Source organism: Antechinus flavipes, chromosome 1 (genome assembly GCF_016432865.1).
Source record: "Antechinus flavipes isolate AdamAnt ecotype Samford, QLD, Australia chromosome 1, AdamAnt_v2, whole genome shotgun sequence".
In the NCBI taxonomy this organism is placed as follows: domain Eukaryota; kingdom Metazoa; phylum Chordata; class Mammalia; order Dasyuromorphia; family Dasyuridae; genus Antechinus; species Antechinus flavipes.
The window spans coordinates 682,955,700-682,961,699 of NC_067398.1; the positions used below are offsets into that span (position 1 = coordinate 682,955,700).

General features: G+C 45.3%; 1 protein-coding gene across 3 annotated transcripts in view; it reads right to left on the minus strand.

Annotated features, from left to right (window-relative positions):
* Window positions 1–3,997, minus strand: part of LOC127545360 (E1A-binding protein p400-like) — a 139,484-nt gene extending 135,487 nt beyond the window's left edge. Inside the window, exons 1-2 of one of the 3 annotated variants that reach the window (XM_051972585.1) lie at window positions 2,512–3,997; window positions 661–783 (exon numbers count right to left, since the gene is read on the minus strand). The gene's annotated coding sequence lies outside the window, so the exon portion shown is untranslated. The remainder of the gene's footprint in view (window positions 1–660; window positions 784–2,511) is intronic. The other 2 variants (XM_051972584.1, XM_051972583.1) reach the window with 2 other exon arrangements.
* Window positions 3,998–6,000: the final 2,003 nt, after the last annotated feature.

Consider the following 6,000-nt stretch of genomic DNA (forward strand, 5'->3'; position numbering starts at 1 on the left):
GCAGCTACCTTTTCCTCCTCTACAACATAGTAGTTAGCTAAGAATTAATAGAGCAATTTGGTTTTGTAACTGGAAAAGGTAAGAGCTTTTATTACCTCTATTTTACAGAGGAAACTGAGTCCAACAGATGTTAAATGACTTGCCCAGAGTGACATTGTCAGTAGTTGAGATCATATTTGATGTTAGGTTTTGCTGACTAGTGAGCCTGCATTCTAATCACTATCACTGGCTAGCTACAAAGGACTCCTGTTACTTCCAAATATTAAGGGGTCTTTCTTCCCTTTCTGCAGTCACAATCTTCCACTTTCCAATTTCCTAATCCAACAGATCAGGGTCCTTCTCTGTCTCTTCAAATTCCATTTCTTCTTTGTTTTTACAAATTCTTCATTCATTTATTTAAGAAAAACATTCTTGCTAGTAGCTTAAGAACTCAGAGGACCACTTGGAGTTCCTCTCTTCACTAGGGAAGATCAGTTTGTGCTGGCAGAAACAAGGAGAACATGACCTGTGCAGGTCACTATGAAATTCTCCCAGTTCTCTGTGCTTTCTGGAAGCAAAAGCCTCAATCTTCTCTTATGCTTTCTTGCACCTGAGAGCAAGCTTCCCAGGGAAACTGCTAAACAAAATGACAGTGAGGGTTATCTTTGTCCTTCTCTTTACCTCTTGTCCATGAATAGACACAACCAATTTTCTTTCTCTGGACGTAGCAACTTCCTTTTCCTCCTCACACTCCTTTATGGGTACTTTTTCTTCTCAACTCTCAAAAATCACACAATCTTAGAGCTGGAAAAGATGACATATGCCATCTTGAATAGCTGAATCTGTTTATTCATTAAGGAAAACTCTAAGGTACTAATTTTCAAAACAATTGTTGGCAGCTCACAACCATTTCTGTATATTTCTCCTATTTTTATAGTTTAAAAAATTGTATTCTCACTGACTAATTTAAAAGGGGGGAGAGACTAGTTAACCTTAATTCAGAAATTAAGAGTCAAAATTACTTTAGAATTTTAGGCCATTTAACAAAAGCACATTAGAAAATAAAATATATCCCTGTCTTTGTTTTCCTTTTAAGATTACATTTTGAAAAGTAAAATTTCTGTGAAAATGTGCACCTCTGCAATATTATGACAGCATTTAAAACCAATGTTAATTTAGTTAAAATATTCTAAATGAAAAGAAATAAACATCACTATTTTGTTACAACATCTAAATATACACAATAAGGTCAATATTATTCAGTATCACTTTTAACTGAGCCATTTACTTAAAATAAAGACTGCATGTACTGACACCATTTTAAATTGTTCTCACAAAAGCAAACAGGAATACTGCATATAAATAAAATATTTTGGTAAAGGGTCTTACTAAATACAGTCAAAACAACCTATTAAAACGGCTAGTCAGAAACTGCTTAAGTCATTTCATGTACTTTTTTTCAAAGCTGGCTTATTAGGAAAATGAACAATTTTCAGACAGTGCCATGGCCTTTTCCAGCTTTAAAATTCTGATTCAATCTTATGGTTGTGGGTTTTGATTTTATTTTTACCTTAGGAGTCTTAAGATTTGGGTTAAATATTTACTTGTTATATTAACCCTGAGAGTGGGAAAGGGGATTAGAGAGATTCACTTGATGTGATTCTCAGTTTCTAAATACGTAAAAACAAAGATGTTTACTAACAATGCTCTGTGCGTGTGTGTGTGTACATATATATATATATATATATATATACACACACACCTAGCAGTATCAAAATCCGGGTGATTAGAATTATTTTTTGATTTATTACAGATTTAGGGTTGGAAAGGAGTTTAAAAGAGTATTCTCCATTTTAATGCCCCTTAAAACTGAGACACATAGGTAGGAAGCAGTGGGGCTGGGATGGGAACCCAGGTCGCTGACACCCCATCCTGATTGCTTTCCACTACCCATCATCACTACACCTAAGATAGCGGTACAGATGGGCTTCTAATTTGCATCGGGTTTTCCTACGGGGTCTGGGAAGAGCCTAGCTGGGGCTGAAAGCAGTAGGCTGTCATGCAGACACCCCTTCCACCCCGGGACAAGGGAGCAGGGAAGGACGGGAGTTGACAGCTCCACCGTTACTTTGGTCCCCTGCCCGGCATCGCTCTGCCTCCAAGGAGGACCCTGCAGGGTGCCAGGCCTGGCAGGATGATGGCGTAAGGCAGAACAAGCCCAAGCGGGGACAGAGAGCGCTCCGCCTGGGATGTGAAGGAGGCGGGAAAGGTCAAGTCGTTCCCCAGTATCAGGGCCTCAGTTTCCTCCTCGGCCGAAATAAAGGGGGACGGCCGAGCTGGCTGTCGGCGCCTCTCATCCTGCACTGCCCGGGGTGCTGACAACAATGGTCAGGGCGGCGGAGACTCCGTCCGCCTGCAGGGGCCTCCGCTTCGCTTCCCTGGGCCCAAGCCGTCCCCCTCCCGCCCGCCACAAAGAGGAGACGACGGACTCATGTCCGGCTCCGGGGGAAGAGCAGGGAAGGCCCAGCAAACCTGCGACGGCGCTGCGCAGCCCGCGGCGGCCTCTCCCACCTGAGCTCCGATCTGAGCTTTGGAACCGCCTCGGCCCTCAGCGCCTCCGTCCGGCGCCCCGTCCAGCTCTCCGTCAGTCCGTCAGTCCGTCCGTCCGGCGGCGGCCCGGAAGCCCCGGCGGCCTCTAGGTCCGCCGACCGGAAGTGGCCCCCGCGCGCCCACGCGCCGCGCCTCCCGGGGCCCGGGCCGAGCCCGCGCAGCCAGGGCCCAGCTCTCTCCACCGCTTGCCTTGGCTCTACCCGCGATTCCTGGGACAGCTTTACCTCAGCTCCCGTCCGGCGGGAAGGAGGTGGAGACCGCCGCGGCGGCCGTTCAGTGCCCTGAGTGGAAGCGAGAGGAGGCGTGACCGCCGCTAGCCCGCGGGGACATACGCCTCCGGCCCTTTCGCCTTCGCGTAGTCCCCCGCTCACCTCAGGGCCCAGACTGAACCCCACTCTCGAGGGCGCGTCGATTCGAGGCGCTGGGGGACGCTAGGGGACGACAGGTGGGGGGAGGGGAAGAAAGACCATAGAAAAGGGAAGGGAAGGATAGAGAGGAACACACTAGCGAGAGGAGACGGGAGAGAGAGAGGCTGGCGGGCGGGGCCGACGGGAAGGAAAGCCACTTGATGAGTGCGGACCCAGGGAGGGGGAGGAGAACTACTAACAATGCGCGTCCTAGCGGCTGCCTTTGTAGGGCTTCAGAAAAGAAGGGAAAGCAATCAATCCGGAGCGATCAGCAACCATTAGTGGTCTAGAGGCTGGAGAAACAGACAAAAACAAGCAGGCGCTGCCCGCGAGGAGCTTCCATTCTAGGATGAAGACAAAAATCAATCAAATAATGAGTTCTGGAACCTCCTCCCCTCCGATCCAGCCTTCACTCTCAGCTGTCCAACTAATTTAACAGATTTAACCTTGTCACCTCCCCTTCTCTATCAACTCCCATGACTCCCTATTAGCCCACCCAGGATCACTTATATGTGAAGCCCATATAACATGGCCCTGCCTACCTACGCAGTTGTCCTACACTGTGTACTCTGGCTTCCTTTCTGCCCGCCCCACCAATCTGGAAGCATTAATTAAGTGCATTCTGTGTGTCGGGGAATGCTAAGTCCCTGCCCTCAAGGAGCTCACAGCATTTAGTGCAGTGGAGAGGCAAAGAGGAATTTAATCTAATGGAGACAAAGGTTAGGTTATAGACGTTCCTTCTTAATGTTTGACAGGATAAAGGTTTATCCATTTTAGATGTCATTAGAATATCAGTAACCTCCCTCCATTGTGTCATCCTAGGGGCCTCCCCCTCCATTAGGTTATCCCCATCCAGGTACCTCCCCCTTTATGTCATTGTTCTTGTTATCCTATAAAAAGCTTGCCCTCTGATACCTAATTGCTGGACTCTTTGAGATGATAGTCTCGTCTATCCCTGGGACCAAGGTCCATTTGGTCCCAGAGTATCTCTCCATTTAATAAACTATTGAATTGGTTTCTAACCTCTGTCTTGCTCAGTTTCTACGGCATTACAAGTTTCCTATAGAAAGTGGGATTTTAGTTGGGACTTAAAGGAAACCAAGGAAGTCAATAGTCAGAATGGAAGAGGGAGAATCTTCCAAACAAACTGCCCAAAGCTGAGAGATGGAGGGTCTTGTTTGTGGAAGAGCCAGGAGGTTTACTGACTGGGAGAAAAGGGAGTAAGATGTAAGAAGACAAGAAAGGTAGGAGAGAGGCAGGTTCTGTAGGGCTTTGAATGCCGAACATCATTTGGCACTGGCTCCTCAAGGCAATCCAATCTCCAGACTGGAGGCATTCTAAGCATGTTCCCCCATACCAGAGATATTCTCCCTCCTGGCTTTCTTAGCTTCCTTTAAGTTCTGAGAAAATCCCATCTTCTAGGAAAAATCCTTTCCTGATCCACCCTTAATGCAAGGGCCTTCCAACTCCAATGATTATCCCATTTATCCAGTCTGTATCTTGTTTGTAAATATTTGCCTGTTGTCCTCTGCCATTTAACAACATGTATCCCAAGTATTAGTGCTTGGCACATACATAGCACTTTAATGCAATCAGGATTGTGACCTGCCCAGGATCATACAGCTACTAAGTATCTGAGCCCGAATTCGAATCTGGTCCTCTTGATTTCCAGAGCTCCATGCTCTATCTACAGCACCACCTATTTGCTAAATGCTAATTGACTTGATAAACTCCAAATTTATCTTGATGTGTGTGTGTGTGTGTGTGCGTGTGTGTGTGCGCGCATTATATATGTATACTTTTTTTATATATTGCCAACTCTTTTGATTCCTTTGTAAATTTAAATTAAAGTGAAGCAGTGTTGCACAAAGTCCTCAAATGTCCAGTAGCAGGACAGAGTCAAGACCACTGGTACTGACTGGAGATGCAGTGGATGACCTTGGTGTCTTCCATGACTAACCAAGCTCTAAGTGCTCTGCAATACCTGCATCACCTGCCTTCAAGGCCATAAGAACAAGTTGTTCTCATCTGTCCTTTCCACCAGGGAACATGCTTGGGGTAGATGCTTCCCTCCCCTCCTCCCTCCAGGGTTTGAGACCCTTCCCTATATATGTGTGTGTGTGTGTGTGTGTGTGTGTGTGATTTGTACATATGCACATATATATAATTTATACATTGTCATTTTTCTGTTGTCTTGTGCCTTGTTTTTGCCTTTTCATCACCAGCATTTAGCCTGGTGCCTGGCACATGGTAAGCACTAAATAAATGCTTGTTGACTAGAAATGTAAAACAAACAACTATATATTCAGAACAAATACAAAATAAATGCAAGGTACTTAAATACAAAGTAATTTGGGAAGGAGAGTAAGAGAGTCAAGAAAAGCTTCTATAAAAAGTAGTGTAGGAACTGCATCTTGTAGGAAGAGAGGGATTCCAAAAGATGAAGAAGGTGAGAAGGGAGCACATACTAAACCCAGAACAGAGATTGAAGGCCAAGGCAGGAAGATGGATGATGTCTGCCCTGTGTGAGGACCAGAGAGAAGAGTTGATAGCTGGACCACAGAGCTCAGAGGAATTAGAAAGAAAGGTTGCAACAATGAAGGAAAGCTTATTTTGTATATACTTTGTATCTACTCAGCATTATAAACAAACATGTTCCCTTTTGAATGGAAGCTATTTGAGAGATGAAAATACTTCATTTTGGCCTTTGTATCCCCAGGAATCCTGTCCAATTCAGTGACCTTATTTGGGGGTTTCTTGGCAAAGATACTAGAGTGATTTGCTAATTCCTTCTCCAACTTAGTTTACAGATGAGGAAGCTGAACATTTATTTCAGTTAAGTGGCTTGTCCAGGATCATACAGTCAGGCCAGATTTGAATTCAGGACCCTCCCTGATTCCAAACTCTTGTATGCACTTCCCTTCCTAGCTGCCCTAACCTAGCACATAGTGTGTATTTACTAGATTCTTGTTGATTGATGCGTGCCTTGAATATTAGTGAGAAA